Consider the following 18,896-nt stretch of genomic DNA (forward strand, 5'->3'; position numbering starts at 1 on the left):
TGTAGACACTTTATTGCTTCCCCAATATTTTTATAAAGAAGAATTCAAATGGATTTCTCCAGTCTTCATAAATCAGTCAGTCATTTCAGTCACTCAGTCGTGTCCGACTCTGCAACCCCATGAATTGCAGCACGCCAGGCCTCCCTGTCCATCACCAGCTCCCGGAGTTTACCCAAACTCATGTCCATCAAGTCAGTGATACCATCCAGCCATCTCATCCTCTGTCGTCCCCTTCTCCTCTTGCCCCCAATCTCTCCCAGCATCAGGGTCTTTTCCAATGAGTCAGCTCTTTGCATGAGGTGGCCAAAGTATTGGAGTTTCAGCTTCAGCATCAGTTCTTCCAATGAACACCCAGGACTGAACTCCTTTAGGATGGACTGGTTGGATCTCCTTGCAGTCCAAGGGACTCTCAAGAGTCTTTTGAACACCACAGTTCAAAAGCATCAATTCTTCAGCGCTCAGCTTTCTTCACAGTCCAACTCTCACATCCATACATGACCACTGGAAAAACCATAGCCTTGACTAGACGGACCTTTGTTGGCAAAGTAATGTGTCTGCTTTTGAATATGCTATCTAGGTTGGTCATAACTTTCCTTCCAAGGAGTAAGCGTCTTTTAATTTCATGGCTGCAATCACCATTTGCATAAATATGGTTGTTCCAATCTACATTTTTAGGTTTTCGTGAAGCCAAGATTTCCTTGAAATCTCTTGTCTTCTGAGTACTTAATTTGTTGTTGCTGTTGTTTTTCTGTCACTAATCTGTGTCCAACTCTTTGCGATCCCATGGATTGCAGCACGCCAGACTCCCCTGTCCCTCACTATCTCTTGGATTTTGCTCAGATTCATGTCCATTAAATTGATGATGCTGTGTAACTATCTCACCCTGAGCAATATTATTTATATTCACCCTCTATAGTTATAGTTTATTTTGCCCCGTTGAGTAGCTTCCCTGAGATGGGTAAGAAAAAAAATTTTAAGTCCATACTGGTTGTTAAGGATAGAACCAAAACACAGTTGACCCCAAATTGTTGGAAATCTGGGTGGCTGGGGTTAGGGACTGGGAAATCTGAATAAACCCTGATTTGTGTGTAGCTTGTTCTTACAGATTTGATATTTGGTGAAGTCAGAAGAGTGTAAAGGAAAAAAGCTATGGTTGCCTACATGAGCCACTGTTGGGAGCCAGGAGATATCATGGGGCAGAAGAGAGATAAAGGGACCTGGAGAGACTGGCTGTGTGGCACTTGCCCTCTTCTGATTTTCAATGGCAGTTGGTGAAGCCCTAATCACGTTGATTTGAACCAGAGTTATTTGTTTACTTAGATAAATGGATGTAAAAAAAACCCCAGCAAAGCGTCTGGTACTTAAATAACACAAAACAAATATAATTCCCTCATGTCATATTAGACCATGAGTTCTTGGGAGGTATTTGTATTGTTTCATGCAGTAAAGAAGAGCATGGGGCTTGGATCCAGATAAACCTGTTTAGGGTGCTAAGTTTGCCTCTTATTAGCAGTGTGACCTTGGGAAACTTGCTTAATAAGGATAGTAATAGTTTCTATCTTTTTAGGTTCTTGAAGGAATTAAGTAAAATCATTCCTATAACAAAGATATATATCAAGGGCTAACTACATTCAGAGCACTGTTTTAAGCACTTTAGTTGTGACCATCTTATTGAATTCACATAAATCTGTATGCTAGGTGCTATCATCCCCATTTTGCTGACAATAAAACTGAGGCACAGAGAAGGTTAGTAACGTGCCCAGGCTCACAAAGCTATTACCCAGGTGAACTGGAATCTGAACTGAGGTAGTTAGTACTCTGGTATTTTTACATCTCTTTTTGCACAGCACCTTGCCATGGCCATCCCCTCATTGCAGGTCTGTGTGACTATGCCCAGGAACTGCTCGCTGAGTAACATTTACAGACTGTCTTTTCCAGGTTGCTAGTAAGAAGATCACTAAATGTATTCCTGCATGTTTGAGTAAATTTATGGAAGAAAGGTTGGTCTAGTGAAGATTTCTACTGTTCCCTGTTCCAATCAGCTGCTGAGCTGGGCTGCTGCCAGATTGATGACTCTTCTCCCATATGCAGGAGGGTGAAGCATGAGGGTGTTACCAGGAACTGAGACCTGGACGGGCTTGCAGGGCTGGGCACCCAGCCGAGTCACACCCAAGTGGTGGGCGCTTGCCAGCTTTGGGGCTAAGCTATTGCCCCGGAGAGGCTGGGCAGGGCAGGCAGCTCTTTGCTTGCTGATTCTCTGGTCTCCCAGGGCAACAGCCTGGAGCCAACTGTGGTCACCCATGGGAATGCTACTCCTGAGTCAGCAGGGCCTGTGGTGCTCCAGGTTGTGGCGGAGTGTTCCTTTGGGCCCCGCACAGATGGCATTTATCTCACAGGATGTCGCTATGCCATCATGGGTTGAGCGTTAGAGCTGTAGGATAGAAGCTACTTGATTTGAGCTCAGTTAGGTCCCCCAGTCTCCAGTCAAGATTCTCTTGACTGGAGAATCCCAGGGACAGAGGAGCCTAGTGGGCTGCCGTCTATGGGGTCGCACAGAGTCAGACACGACTGAAGTGACTTAGCAGCTTAGCAGCAGGTCCCCCAAAAGTGTTAACTTCCACTGGGCTGTTGCTGGATGCATAAAGCACTTAAGATGGGGATATTTTAAGCCTGTTACTGTATCAGTGCATCAGTGACCATCAGAAAGAGACTAGAGACCTTGGTTCTAGAATCAGCTCTTTCTCTTATTTGTTGCATATTTGGGGAGATCACTTTTTCTCCTCTAGACTTCAATTTCCTCATCTGAAAAATGAAAATAACTCCTGTCCTACCTGTATCCCTGGATTCCTCTGAGAACCAGATGGGATGATGAATGTGAAATAGTCACTAAGCAGCCAGTGCTGCCTGAAAGTGAGGAGCTATTTCTTTTCCTGCAGGTAAATCATACCACTCTGGCTCCTAGTGATCCTCCTGGTTTTTTGTTTGTTTGTTTGTTTGTTTTTTAGTTTCTGACTGTGGTTAGCTTGGAGGGCAGGAATTTGATTTTATTATGAGAGAAGTGGCTAGATTCCTGACCTGAGATGTTCTAAGAGGAGATAGTCTCAGGAAGCCGGTGCTAGAGGCTATGGGATCAGCAACCCCAGTCCTGTCTGGGAACCTCTCTCCATTTCCAGCTTTGGTGGGTTGAGCTATTCTTTAGTGCCTCTCAGTCTTCTGTGGTACTTTTGGGAATTCTTATTTTATTTTTCTTAGGCTCCAAAATCACTGCAGACAGTGACTGCAGCCATGAAATTGAGAGATGCTTGCTCCTTGGAAAGAAAGCTATGACAAATCTAGACAGCATATTAAAAAGCAGAGACATTACTTTGCCGACAAAGGTCTGTCTAGTCAAAGCTATGGTTTTTCCAGTAGTCATGTGTGGATGTGAGATTTGGACCATAAAGAAGGCTGAATGCCAAAGAATTGATGCTTTTGAACTGTGGTGCTGGAGAAGACTCTTGAGAGTCCCTTGGATAGCAAGAAGATCAAACCTGTCAATCCTAAAGGAAATCAATCCTGAATATTCATTGGAAGGACTGTTGCTGAAGCTCTAATACTTTGGCCATCTGATGCATAGAACTGACTCACTGGAAAAGACCCTGATGCTGGGAAAGATTGAAGGAGAAGGGGGCAGCAGAGAATGAGATGGGTAGATAGCATCACCGACTCAATGGACATGAGTTTGAGCAAACTCCAGGAGACAGTGGAAGACAGAGGAGCCTGGCATGCTACAGTCCATGGGGTCGCAAAGAGTCAGATACAACTTAGCAACTGAACAACAACAATAATTTTAGGGGCACAAATTGAGGTGCAGGGCACTCTGAGTGAAGATTTCTTTGGAAGGGGGAGGAGGAAGCCCCGACAAGATTAAATCCCAACACACAAGGACTAAAGAAGAGAGGGAAAAAGCAAGGGAGGAGAAAAGGGGGGTGATGCTAGCCCAATGGCAGCTATGCTGGCTCTTATAGTCACATCATAGATTTTTGGCGGGAACAACACAAACTATTCAGCTAGTTTTTTTTTTTTTTTGTAATTGTTTGTTCTTTGTGTATTGAGATATAGCTGCTGTTGCACCAGAATAGTCTACTGCTGCTGCTGCTGCTGCTAAGTCGCTTCAGTTGTGTCCGACTCTGTGCGACCCCATAGACGGTAGCCCACCAGGCTCCCCCGTCCCTGGGATTCTCCAGGCAAGAACACTGGAGTGGGTTGCCATTTCCTTTTCCAATGCATGAAAGTAAGAAGTGAAAGTGAAGTTGCTCAGTCGTGTTGCTCAGTCGCGACCCCATGGACTGCAGCCCACCAGGCTCCTCCACCCATGGGATTTTCCAGGCAAGAGTACTAACGGCTGCATAATGATAGACAGGAGTGAGATCTGGCCCACAGGTGTTCTGCACTGGGTTCCAACTAGAGCATAGCCTCAGGAGAGTGACATAAAACTTGTGTCACAGCAAGTGAGGGAGGGAGGCTTAGTGAGGAACTTGAGACTTGCCTTCATATACCTAAGGACCCATCCTGGGGGACTGTAGCTGACTCTGTTAGCTTCCAGCTTTTCCTCCTCCTCCTCTGTAGGGGAAGACGTTGGCTCATTATAAGCAAGAACTTTCTATAAGTCCAGATACCTAAAGATGGTGGAGCAGAAACTGACTGATCTCATGAAACAGCCCACGTGGAAGAGTCTCAGAGACACAGTGGGGTTGACTTAGACCATCTCCCTCCAAGTGCGAGAGGCTGTGATCTCAAGGACTGAGTTTGCAGCGTTACGATTCCACCTACATGACGTTCACTCAGCAGTGCTCCAGAGCTTTCCCCGTGATGAAACTATCCTTTCTAACTGGTTTGTTGGGCCTTTCTCTGTGACAGCAAGCCTTTGAGGCGCTGTGAAGTTCCACCGCCCTCTGGTTTTGCTGGGAGGAGACCATGGCCTGCATTTGTCATTCTGTGTTCTGACTAGCCCCCCTTTCCATGTTTCCTGTTTCTTCTTTGTCCTTACCTTGTTGCTCTTGGCCCCAGAATTTCTGTGGATTTGTTCATACCCAAATCCATACACAGATTCTCTGCCTTGAAAAGCTTGTGAAGTGTGTTAGGGATGTTTTGACAAAGGCTTGGGCTGTATTTTGATGGCTGGAAATTAACCAGAGAACAGCCAAACTGCAGGCTTGCTTATTGAGCTCTACTGATGATGTATGTATGCTTCTTTACTCCTGATGATGTATGCTTCTTTCTCACTTTTCGCTTCTGTTTTCTAGGTCCTTGGGCCATAGGTACTTCTTGGAGAAGATCCTTCTCCTCTGATGGGACTATAGCTCTGTGCCTTTTTTGTTCCCGTCTCCCAGGTACCATCTCTTTTCCTTGATTTCCTTTTTTCTCACTTCAGTACAAGTTGCCTGCCCACATTTCTTGCTTACCCTAATATTTCTTCCATCTTAGAAACCCCTCTGAGCTGAAGGTAACTGTCTATGCCAATGTTTATACCTGCCTTCTAGAAAAACTTTGGATTTTGGGTGGGGATTGAGGTAGTGGACTCTAGTCCCCTTTAAAAGGGCTTTAACCATTCAGACTCTCATCTCTTGTGAACTGAATTGATAGGACGGTTACCTCCAGGTACATCTTTTTGCTCAGTCATGGTTGTGAATTTCTGGTATATTTCTACATTTTCATCATTTTGATCATTCTTTTCAGATTCCAACATAAAGACATGTTTTTGGTGCCTTTAATTTTCAAATCTAAAATGTTAAAGGCTGAGGAAGACTAACTCTTGAATGCGCTCTGTCTGTTGGCCCACGACACCACCTCAACTGGGCACAGACTCTGCAACAGGCGTTGGGGTCAGCTCGGGGACAGAGGAGTTGGTGTGACAGCATCTTGCCCTCAGGCATTCAGAGTCCAGGTCAGGAGATTACCCTAGGGCATGATGAGGGCCAGATGAGTTGATGCGGGTGCACCCATGGGGAAGGCTTGAATTCTGCTTGAGGGGGGATGGAGTAGGCGCAATGGAGAAGGATGCTCAGCTAAAATGTGAAATCTCAGGTAGGTCTTAAAGTACATGAGGAAAACTTTGATGGGAAGACAGGGGATTTTACAGGCAAGGAACAGCATTTGGAAAAGCAAAGGATTATGAGAAGAGTGGTATGTTTGGGGATCATGAGCATCTGGGTATAGTAGATGTAGTGAAGGCAGGTGGAAGTGAGGGAGGGTGGGGAGGAGGAGAGCATCTTAGAGGTGCTCTTGAAGGTCCTTGGGCACCAGGTGAAGGAGTGGGGATACTGGTGATGAGAATTGTTGATCCCCACCCCCACCCTACCCCCAATCACCAAGACCTTTCTTTAGGGCTTTCCTGCCCACCAACTCGTTGTGAGATGCTCTGAGTGCTTCCATAAGTTAGTGGGTTTCCTGCTGCAAAATGAAAGGCAAATAGGAGTAGCAGGAGGAGATGGCCTCAGAGGATTTTGTGATAACCCAGGTAAGAACCATGGAGCATTCATGGGACCAGCAGTTTCTTCCTCATAGACTGCATTACTGCCCGCCACATCCAGAGACAGTGCTTTTTGCTGGTGCTCAGGCTGCCTCTAGCCTGCCTCCTATCACCTCCTTTCCCAGAACTCATTCTCTGGTTTACAGTGTCGTCTGACTGGGTCTGCATCCCCCATGCTCTCTCAGGCCCTACCTCAGGATACACAGGTCGGAGACACAGTGGGATGGATGAGGTGTAGCCTCAGGCTTACCCTGAGGTGGCAATCCTTACAGGAAGACAGATATTCTCTGTGTCTCAGCTGAGTTTGGGTTGGGCTCACCATCTCCTTAACATCTATTGCAGTCCTTGCAGCTGTCTGAAGAAATGGATTATGTGGGCCGGGGAGGCCTGTCAGCATGAATGTGAACTCAGAGACTTCCTGCTCACGGCACGGGGTGGCTTCAGACGTGCTTCTGCAGGCCTTTTGGCTGTGCCGGGGGAGGTTCTTGTGTGATCTCACCCAGCTGAGCATGTGCCTGTGTCGCCCTCAGGAATACCGGCAGCTCCCTGGACTTTGCCAGCTTCCCGGAGAAGGCCTGTCATCCCAGCCCTTCCCTCTACACTCTGACTCTCGAGGTTTAAAGCAATGTTTGCCTGAACGTTCTAGGTGTTGGGCTGACAGAAGACCTCATGGTGGTCCAAAACCTTTGGGAATACTCTGGGTTGAAGAATGCCTTAGTTCACTGCAAGCCTTCTCGAAGTCTCTAATGTGCTAATACAATCGGCCCTCTGTAGCCAGGACTATGCCATTTGATATGGGGGACTTGAGCATCCCTGGATTTGGGTATCCACAGATTGGAACCAATCCCTTGTCAGTCCCAAGGGATGACTGTATTTATATTGTGAGTCTCCCCGAGGGGCTGAGAAAATGATTTCCACACTGATTTGGCCAAGGCGCTTCCTCAATGTCTCCTCTTTGCCACCAGAGATGTTTTCCCTTCAGGAAAAAGCAGCTCAGCTGGGGACTGAGCTTTGTGGAGGAGACTCTCAGAGCAGCTAAACTTCATCTCCTAGATTTTGGAGGGAGTCTCGTTACGGTTAGCAACACCCCAGTTTGTTTCATACATATATGTTGCCCCAGCATAATTCGAGCAGACTCCTGACTTTTACTTTCCAAAGTGCCCCGTCTGAGAGGATGAATGATGTGGTCACCGTGGCCATAGTCCTCCATGGAGCCCAGAGCCCAGCCACTTGGCCTTCTGGAGTCCAAAGGACAGCTATTGTTAGGCTGCCTTCTGCTTCTGCCCGTAACATGGTCTGATGTCACCCTTTGACTCACCACTTGCTCTCTGACAACCTTTGATATTTGCCAGTGGGTCCCAAATTCTTTCCCCTTTATTCAGCCACCATATTCAGCTTGGCGAAATGCCTCACCTTCTCAAAAGTGGTTATGCAAGGGAGAGTGACGGAAAACCAGGGCCCCTAAGACTCGCAGACCTTTTGTGTTAGATGTCCCTTCACAATGCGAGCCTTCAGTTGGGGCATTTCTGGACTGCCTCAGCTGGTGAACTTTTGGACTCTGCATCCGCTTGTCGCTGAATTGTTTATGGGTGTCATTCTTTCTCCTCCTTCCCTTGTCTTTTCTTTATTCCTGTAACTGAAACAGCTACCTTCCTGCTGTCAGATGCTCTGAAGGGTTCGTGTTAGAAAATAGCAAGAAACCATTCTTATTTAGGAGATGAGAGGAATAAAAGGAAAAAGGCCAAGAGGACAGAGCAGGAACCAAGTAGCTGATGAATTAGGGAGACCATAGAACGTATGAACAAGTGAAAGAACTAGAAATTGTCTTGATTCTTTTGAAGAGGCAGTTAATACCCTAAAAGATTTGATCTCAACTTTTTTTTGCTTTTTAAAAAATATTTTTGTTGACAAATTCATTTTCAAAATGTTATAGTGTCTGGATTTCCATAAATAATTCTTTTGGTGGAGACTCAAAGTAGAAAGATGAGGATTTATTGAAGAAATGCTTTCCTGTTTATTTGATAACGTGAGAAACATCATTATAGTATTTACAAAAGCCTCCAAATAATCTCACCAGTTAGAAATACAGAAGGAAACTAGTGATCAAGTATTTGGGATTTCTTTTCTATTAGGGGAAGTTTGGAGATTTAAAGCCTATGTACCTGAGTTTTATCTGGTTGTAAATGCCCCCAAAGCAATAGGTTTCTTCATGGATATTTTGTTTAATGTTCTTAAAGTTGTCTGGGACAGACTCTTAAACCCATGTATCTTTCTCAAAAAAAAAAACAACAACAACTATTTTGTCTTAAATTTAATCTTTTAAAAAATCACTCAATTATGGATCTTAAAAATAAACTTCTCTTTTTCTGGTGACCATTTTGTCACTCCCCCCACCTCACTTCCCACCAACTAAATAGTTTTGCTTTGCCTTCTTTTGAGCATGTGGAGGAAATTTTTTTTTTCTCCTTAATTCTTTTGAAAGAATGAGGTTATTTTGCTTTAATACTGTCATCTAGGCTTTTCTTGTATGTGTGTGTTTATAACAGTTTTTAATTGGCCTAAATACCACAGTTTTCAGCTCATCCACCTCTTGTAGAGTCTTCATGACTTTGCTTGACCAAAAAAACCCACACTATACAAAAATCAAATCAGAACCCTCTTTCAAAAATACAACAAAATCAGACCTCGGGTCCTCAGGAGATAACTAAGATTATTTTATTATTTTTTAAAATATACTTATGCACATAAATATATGCATATATATCAGTATTAAATTTTAAATTTTGTTTCAAAAATGCTTCAACCATATTATGTAAATCCTGATGGAGAAATTTTAAGAGATTATCTGTACCTAGACATTAAAATCAAACCTTGATTCCACAAGCTCCACCTTTTTGTTGACTTTATTTTTAAGAGAGAAGGCCATTTAATTAAAAAAATTCTCCTTTTCTTTCTTTTCTTTCCCCCTCCCCTCCCCCATCTTTGCTATTGTCTCTTAGGACCAGGAAGTTTATGTGTAAACAGAAGCCGTAATCAGACCCCTGACCTCCTCTGGGCTTTCAACCCAGTGTTTCCACAGAGGGATTAACCCCAAATACCAGCTTGCTCTCAGAGGCAAAATTGTTCCCGAGGCGGGCATCACCAAAGGGTTTTCTTCTTTCTAGGCTTTCACATTCACCCTGCAAATAAGGTCTTCTCAAAGAGAGGCTTAAAGGAGGCCAAGGGAAAGCAAATTGCTGGGCAGGCTGGAGCCGGGAGGGATGCTGAGAATTCCCTGGGCTCTCCAGCCCCTTAGTTTGTCCCCTGCCCACCAAATGGTCTAACCTTCCAGATCCAGGGGTGTGGCGAGAGACCGCCAGTTTGCTTGCTCTAATAATGCATCACTCTGCATGGATGTGCATGTGTGTGCGCGCACGTGCTTATGTGAGTCAGTGTGTGTGCATGTGCCCCCATCTTTACATTTACACACAGGGGGTCCTGTGGATGGCCGGCTTGGGGACACTCAGGGACGCTGGCAGGGAGCAGAGCGTAGGGGTGCTGGGGATCAGGATTTCCTTCCAGGGGGACACGAGCAATAGCCCTGGCTTCTAGTCCAGAACCACAGCTGTGTGCCTACGAGGGGAAAGTTTGCAAGTCGTTCTGTTTTATTCCTCGCTGCAGGTCTTAGAAGGTCCACTCAGGAGGGAACGCTTTGAACCAGGCATCAAGCTCTGGGCCAGATGCCAAGTCAGCTCTGAAAACAGTCAGAGCTCCCCTCCGGTCCCCTACTTGCTGGGCAGAAAGGCTGAGAGAGTGGGTTCTCACTTCTGCATGCCCCTGCCCCCAGGTCGCTTCCCCACGTCATCACCGCCCAAACAGCCCTGCTCTAAGCCAAGATGCAAAGAAGAAAAAACAAGGCGCTTTTCTTAGGCCAACGCATCCTCTTTCCACCCGGACCCCCAACAATTTCTCACCCGACAGACAAAGTATCTTTCTTTAAAGACTCCATGTAGCATGTCCAGAAATATCTCCTGTTATTAAGAAGCGGGGTGGGGGTGGGGAAAGGGCCCCATGAGGCTACTTACTTAATAGCTCCTAACAGCTGTGGAAAGTTTGATGCCGCAGGAGCACCCAGACAGAAAATTAAAAAACTAATAAAGTCCTCAGTGTGGGGGCGCTGGCATCACGACAGCTTTACTTCTCCAGACACCTAATAAAGAGACATTCCGGGACACTCACTCATAAGGGGAGTCTGCAGGGGTCACGCGAACAGTGGAAGGCGAGCCATGGAAACACAGCAGTCACTCACATCCCTGCAGGAAAGGGACTTGGCTGCTTCTCTTTCCCCACTCTTTGCTCCATTTTAGAAAAATCACAGGGTGCTCGGGACCAAAAGGAAAAAGATAGACCAAAAAAAAAGAAAAAACAAAACAAAAAACTCACAAAAGAAGAGGGGATCGATTCCAGGAGCCCTGGGTTTAGAAATCTGACGTACATGGATAGAATAAACACGAGGCTGATGTTTGACAGTTTAGGCATCAGAGGGACAGGAAGTGAGGTTGAGATTGGGAGGTGGTCTGGCTTCTGGAGGTAGCGGAGAAAGAAAGCTTGGAGAATTGAGGCAGATTCCACTGGATTTGGGGAATTACCCTCCTCCTCCTCCTCCTCCTCCTCCTCCAAAACCACCTTCTCCTCTGGGTTTTTTTCCCACCGATTTTACTTGGTCATTTTGGATCTGAGTTCCTTGGAGTCTGCTAGGTTATGGGGTTGCTGGCTGAGACTTTGGTTTTAACAGACATTTATGTTATTCTGTCTTGGTTCTCAAGTCAGTTTTGTGTGCATTTGAAGGGAAAAAATGGTGACTTTAAACAACCATTGACTATCTCTCAATAGAGATATTCCATTGAGCTGGTGGTACCGGTCTTCTCACATGCATAATTGTAAAAGTGCCAAAAGTGGAGGGGGCAGCCTGTTAGGAACAAGACAGTGAAGTAAGGCAGGCAGAGAAAATGAAATATTGTATGATCTCACTTATGTGTGGAATCTAAAATAAAAAAAAAACTGATAGAAACAGAGAACAGATTGGTGGCTGCCAGAGGCAGGTCAGGGGGTGCGGTGGTGGTGGCTGGAATGGGAGGAGAATGAGCGAAAAATTAAGAGTAAAAACAATGTTGGTTCCATTTCTTAATCTGATGCCGAATTCAGTTCAAGTTTTTGAGAATGGCTCGGCTGGGTTCTCACTTTTTGCCTGATATTCTGAGACCCGCCACCAGACTGGTTCCTTGGGATTATCTCTCCTCAGAAGTGGTTACAGCTGAGTAATGTTACATTTGCTGTAGAATACAGTTTGCTGCTGCTGCTAAGTCGCTTCAGTCGTGTCTGACTCTGTGCGACCCCAGAGACGGCAGCCCACCAGGTTAACATTGTGCAAATCTGTGAAATGGCTTTTCCAAGCTCGCCTGGGGGGTAGGCCGTGCACAGATTTCCCGAGGTCTCCTGGTACCATGGAAAGAGAACTCGAGACAGCAACCTGGGCCCCATCCCCTCCAGCTCTCTGTCACTGATGGGCCGGGGTCACTTGAACAGACCACTCTTCTCCAGTGGACCTCAGTTTCTTGTTCTGTAAGATGAAATGGTGGGAAACGACTTCTAAGGGTCCTTCCCACTCCCATCTGCTGTGATTCTGTGGGTGAGGAGGTTGCTCTCTCTATTGGCATTCCTGGCTTTCCTGGGTCAGAAAGAGTGCTTCCTTCTGGCTTTTCATTCAGCTGTGGCTTGGCAGAGCAGAGACGCAGGCCTTGGGCGTGGTGGCAGGCAGATTGGTGGTTATGGGAGTGAGATGAAATATGGGCTTTTGAACTTCTCAAGTCTAGAAATCCTTTCTTGATCTTTTCTGTTTTGATTTTTCTTAAAAAAAAAAGGGTCGGGGGAGGTTAGTGGTTTCACCCATGCCTGCTTTTAAGAAAAGAGCAGCGCTACCACTGGGGTGGGCATGGGCTGGTTTTTAGTGGGTGACTCTCTTGAGGAAAGCCTGGGACATTCTGGTTTAAACTGGAAGGACCTAGAGCAGTGCCTCTCAAATTTCAAAGTGTGTAAGGACCATCTGAGGGTCTTGTTGAGTCCAGATGCTGATTCAGTAGCTTTGGAGTGGGGCTGCAAGTCAGCATTTTCAACGAGCTCTCAGGTGATGCTGCTAATGCTGGTCCGTGGATGACACTTTTGGTAACGAGGCTAGACCATCCCAACTCAGGTCTCTCCTTGGTTCCTCCAGAGAACAGCAGAACTTGCTGCATGGGGACACTGCAACCAGACCCTCCAGAGTGGGGCTTCCAGAGGAATAGAACTCCCTATGCTAAGAGATGACTTTGCAGGTTCATTCTGAGGTCAGTCAGTCACAATCTGGCTGAGAATCAGTCTTTACGAATGTTCACCCTTTTGCCATCTGATGCTCGAGTGGTTTCCCCTCTCCATCTCTCTGCCTCGCTCTCTGTTTCCAGCATCGGAAGAAGAAAAATTTGACAATGGTATAAGGAAGGACAGGTATCAACACTTAGGAAGCTACAGAACTGAATTGAATGAGCCTCATACTCTAGCTCATTAACAACATTTTATTATTTAGCAAATCTAGAATGAGTGCTGCAGCTAAACGAAGAAATATAAAGAATTTAATACACCTTTCTTAATTGAGCTGCACACCAGGGCCACCTTCCTGGTGGTAATATGGCACCAATAACCTCATTAGGAGAGAAGGATTGCTTATAGGACAAATCTTAGAAACTAAAACAGCAGAGGGATGTCCTTCAGGAGGACTGCTGCTGCTGCTGCTGCTGCTGCTGCTAAGTCGCTTCAGTCGTGTAAGCTAAATTGAGCTGAGCAACGAGCAGGGGCCAGAAGGGCCCATCTGGACCTGGGACTGATGGCAGGACAACGCACCCTGTTCCATCTGACCTCAGTCTTGGGGACAAGGTCTGGTTTCACTCTTTCGGTGTTGTTTGGTCAGGAATGTAAACCCCGGTGGCTCTTGTTCTTCAGTTTGTATAAGATCTACTGGAGAGGCTTGTTAGGAATTCATGTTCCAGGGCCCTACCTTGAAATTCTAGTCCAAGAACTCTGAGCTGGGCTCCAGCCAAAGCAGGCCATAGTAAGGTTCCTGAAGGCAGCTCACAGATGCTTTTTTTTTTTTTTTTAGAAATTATAGACAGGGTCCCAGTGACTTCACCCTAAACCCTGTTGAGTGTATGCAGGTTCCTTCAACACCATGGGTTTTCATCTTTCCAAAGAGCAGACCAAATGAACTTTGCATAGGTATGCTTCTTTAGACACAATACAGGTAATTTTCTCTCTGTCTCTCTGTCTGGTGTGGTCTGTGAGGTTGAGTAGCAGGGCAGACTGAGTTTGACTATCAGCTTGGGCGTTTACTGGTTGTGTGACATTGGACAAGTCACTGTGCCCTTGGGGTTAAAGTTTCCTCCACTCAAAATGGGCACAGTCATTAGGAAGAACAAAGTATATGAACATGTTATTAGTCAAGGCATGCTATCTATTGGCAACTGTTGCCTGCTCTGTAATCTGAGAATGTTGCCCTTGAGGATGATTTGGGGAGTCTAGATAGCAAGTGGGCTCTCTTTCTGGCAGCTTTTCATGTTTTCCTTCCCTGAGTAACAAGAACTTCAACCTCCAGATTTTGTGTAAATATTGAATTTATAGCAATGGCTTTGTGGAGTGTTCCAGTTTCCTGGGTTGATGATTAATGTGGTTTCCTCAGAGTGTCTTGTGCCTTCTCCAAAGGCTTTTCCTGCTAGTCCTGTGAGCCGCACGAAAGTGAAATGTCATTTCTGCTTTTCTCTCTATTGTCATGTGGAGGTAGGACCAGAAGCACTCTGTATTACCCTGTAGGGCAGAAGAAGCATCAGCTGAGACATACATAGGGAGGTGAAATTAGGCTTAGAAACTGGAATTCCCTATTAGGACAGCTACCCTGATCCAAAACCTTGGCTGGCTTTTCATTGCCTATTGAGTCATGCACAGACTTCTCTGTCTGGATTTAAATGTCTTGTTGCCTGCCTTTAGCAGGCTTTGCTAATCCTGTATTCTATTTGTAAGTAACTTGCATCCCAAAAGTGATGAACACTCTTCAATCTGGACTTTCAATCCAGATGCTGTTCTGCAAAGCATCAGTCTGCAAAACCTCTCCAGTGGTCTATCTTGTCATTATAGCAAATTCAAAATATCCTCATGGACACCTATCAACTTGCCCTTAACTTCATTGCTCTTCCCATCTATCTGTTTGTGGAAGCATGATCTGGTCTTAGGGATTGAAGACTGGCTTGGAAGACTTGAAATCTCTTTCTTCTATCATCTGATCTTGCACTAGGACCCACTGCTTTGAACTATCTCGATATTAATAGTTATAAAACCTCTTTTCCAGTTCTTACAGCTCATACTATTTCTTCTTCCTCCAAATCAACAATGAGCTCTAACTTTATAGCTCATGGGCCTGGTTGGGTCTTACTTGTGGAGGAGAACAGTTTGTGACCAGCACATGTGGTGCAAATAGAGTTTTTTTGATAGCATGAGACAAGTATAAATCCATGATGTGTAATGCCAAGTAAGTCCATACATAGTATGCTTTCATTAGGAAAAATACACCCTCTAGAACAAGCAGAGTTATTGCCCTGATCAGCTTTGCACTGATTGAAACATACCTGGGGTGCTTCTTATGTTGTGGTATGTGTATTACATACACATGTCAAAAACATTACCTTAAAGTCTCCCATTACTACTATGTTTCTATCAAAATTTCCCCCTGAATTTCTGAGAATTCTTGCTTTATTTATTTATTTTTTTTTAGTTCTATATTGGTGACTCAGACAGTAAAGAATCTGCCTGCAAAGCAGGAGACCTGGGTTCCATCTCTGGGTTACGAAAATTCCCTAGAGGAGGACATGGCAACCCACTCCAGTATTCTTGCCTGGAGAATCCCATGGACAGGAGCCTGGCAGGCTACAATCAGTCCATGGCTACAAAACAAAGAGTTGGAAACAACTCAGCGACTAACACACATCTGACATATAATGATTCATGACAGTTATATTTTCTTTATGCTTACTTTTTTAATGTTTACCTAAATTTCATTTAAGCTTTTCACATTAAATTCTACTTGGATATAAACATTTTATCCTGATTTCTTTATAGATTGTTTGTATGTGTGATGTATTTGCTAGCTTATCTTTCTTTAATCTGATACTTTATTTTAGGTATATATCTTGGGATAGCATATTGATAGGTTTGGTTTTTCAAATATGAGAGTTTATTATCATAGTTACTCTGTTAGTTTTTATTTGAAATAAGTCAAATTGTTTATGCTTTCTGTTGTTGTTGTTGTTGTTTTGAAGAGTTCTTTCTTGCTTTTTAAATTTATTTTCTGCTATGGTGTTTATATCTGTCTTCTTTCTCTTTTTTTTGTTTGTTGCTTGTTGTGTGCATGTGTTAGTTACTGGAATGTATAGGTCTTATTTCAAAATTCCACTTGGATTGCACTGAAAAATTTGAAAGGGCCTATATTTTCTGAATCAATAATTAAAAAAAACGCTAGCTATCAACTGTTTTCTATGTAATGTTAGGAAATAAACACACTTTTGTTCTCCCGTTCCCTATTTTATTAAGTTCTATGTTCTATTTATTTAATCTTGGATTTTAGACCCAGATAGTACTCTCCCCCACCCCTGCCCAATGTTTGGTTTGCAAACATACAGAAAAGTTGAGAGGATGCTACATGAACACCCACATACCCAACATCTAGTTTCCACCATTGCCGTCATACTTTGTTTGATTTGCTATGTATGTATCCATTCTTCTGTCCATTTATCAACCCATTTTTTAAAAAAATGCATTTCAAAGTAAATTGAAGATATCAGAACACTTTGCTCAAAATATTTCAGCATGAGCATTATTAATTATTTAATAATAATTATTAAATTAATAATGTAATATTGCTTGCAGTCTTTTTACCCCTTTGAGGTAAAGTTTGCAAACAGTGAAATACACAAATCTGAAATGTATTTTCATTGAATTTTGACAAATATATACCAGATGTTATTTTTTTTTAATTAGAGGATAATTATTTTACAATATTGTTATGGCTTTTGCCATACATCAAGATAAATCAGCCACAGGTATACCAGATGTTATTCTTAACATTATTTTCTTGTTCAATAATTATTATTTTGTATTTTAAAAACTCTTTTACAATCATGCTTTAACATTATTTTATATGATATACTTAAATGGTTTTAGTAATCACCATGAGTTCCATTTCATCAGAACTTCTCCATTCTTTATTTTGATTAACCTCAGTTGGCCAGAATGTAACTTAAGTACCTTTTTTCAAGAAGGATGTGAGTGACTTACTTTAAGAGTCTCTGAGTAGCTAGAAATCTTCTTATAGTTCCTTCAGACATGAATGACAACTTGGATGAGCTTACAAGTCTTAACTGGCAATCTTTTGCACCCAAAACTATAGATATTTCTCTATTGTCATCTGATCTTTAATGTTGCAGGGCTGTCTGAGGCCTAGATAATTGTGAAATTCTTCTATTGTTCCTGAACTTGAATGTATCTAGTAATTGAAATCTTTGAGGTAATTTGCCAGGTACTCAGTGGGACCTTTAGATCTGCAAATATTCAGTATTCCAATTATGACAGATGTTGGTAATGTTTCCCCTAAAGGCACATTTCCCTTCTTAGCAACCTAATTCTTGATTTTCATATGCACATACAGCTATTTGGAATAAAACCCATATTTCTTAGACTCTCTTGAAATTTTGTGTTTATAAACTTCATTTCTGTCCCAGGCAGCTGACTCTGACCCTTATGGTTGTATCAGCTCAGGAAAGTTTTATTCTTTTATAGTTTTTTGTTATTTTGTTTTATTTATTCTGTTCTCTTTTGTTTTTCCCAGCAACATCTCTTATCTATATTTTCTGTCTTATCTGTTCTTTTAATCCAAATGATCTTTTCTCTTATTTCAATCACTTTGTCTTTTTTCTCCATACCCCATGACAGAGTTTCTCTTCTGTACCACTGATTTTGACTTTTTTGCTGTGTCCAGTCTACTCTTTATTGTTTTTAATGAAAAATTTAATTATCTGTTGCTTTCTAAGTTTCCTTAACTCGCCTGTAAATCTCTGCCTTCTCTGGGCAGCAGCCTTTTCATCATTGCCTCTGGCCCTCCAAGCTTCCAGCTGAAACAGGGACGGCAGTCAGGTTTGGGGGGCCTGGCCTCAGTCTCTGTGCCACTTACTTCCTGGATCCGTGGACTTCACAAGTCAGAGCGGTGAGATGGCCTTTAGCGTCTCCCTTCCTCTGGTCCCAGCAGCACCATGTTGAACAGGATGGCCCCAGGCTTTCTACGTGCGGAAGGCACACTTTCCTGTGCTTGTCCTCCCTGCCAGCAAAGTTTTTTCTTAGTTTCTTCTTCTCTGGGTCCTTTCACAGGAGATCTGGTTATACAAGAATGTAAGCAATTAATTCCAATATTTTTTTACCCAGGAGTCGTAAAAGACATTCTTTAACATTTTTCATGTTGTAAGAACATTACATTATATGCTGTACATTTATTTAAAACTCCCTAGCTGTCCAGTGGTTATAACTGTGTTTCCAATGCAGGGGGCATGGGTTCAATCCCTGGTCAGGGAACTCTGATTCCACATGCCCCATTGTGCACCCAATAAATAAAATGACTTTTATAAAAAAAAATTAACCCTAGTCTTTGTAGGCAGAGGAATAGAGATGTAAGAGAACTGGAGTCCCCACTCAGTCACTCATAAACCACGTGATCCAGGTCATACGCTCTTCAGTTTACTTATCTGTGAAAGAAGAGTAATACTTTGGATTGAATGAGATGAAATACAATATTCGAAAGCCTTTTGAAGTTCTTAAAAGATAAAAAAAAAATACGTAAAAAATGGCAGCTGTTCTTCTGGTGTTCTTTCTCTTTTTTGCTTCTCATGGGTTGGGTCCACGGTATGGAAGATTTTCTGTAAATCTTTGTCAGTTAGATATTTGGAATGAATGTCCAGAAAATGCTGAAGAATATCTGAGGAGACAAAAGGGAGTGACAGAGAAATTAAACATATTATTACTGCCTTCTTTGGTATTTATAAGATTTCTTCTGTTTTGTGGTATTATCTGTCTAGAAAGTGCCAGAATTTTATATTCCATGTTAAAATTTTCTCTCTGATCTCTCCTTCTAACCTTCACTATCCACTTTCTCAACATCCAAATATTTTTGTTAAAAAGTGTTCTTTTAAAGACTTTTAAAAAGAAATGTAATTATCTACTGCTCAGTGTCACATTTCAGGTTGTCCCTTGGTACTTTCTGGAGGCTGAAAAATATGTTTAATTT

The 18,896-nt window shown here is 43.3% G+C and overlaps 1 long non-coding RNA gene across 1 annotated transcript; it reads right to left on the minus strand.

Annotated features, from left to right (window-relative positions):
* Nucleotides 1–13,078: 13,078 nt before the first annotated feature.
* Nucleotides 13,079–18,586, minus strand: LOC133244887 (uncharacterized). Its single transcript, XR_009735542.1, has 2 exons — nucleotides 17,793–18,586; nucleotides 13,079–14,380 (listed from the first exon to the last, which is right to left on the minus strand). It is a non-coding gene; the product is annotated as an uncharacterized LOC133244887 (long non-coding RNA).
* Nucleotides 18,587–18,896: the final 310 nt, after the last annotated feature.

The sequence above is a fragment of the Bos javanicus genome, chromosome 1 (genome assembly GCF_032452875.1).
Source record: "Bos javanicus breed banteng chromosome 1, ARS-OSU_banteng_1.0, whole genome shotgun sequence".
NCBI lineage: Eukaryota > Metazoa > Chordata > Mammalia > Artiodactyla > Bovidae > Bos > Bos javanicus.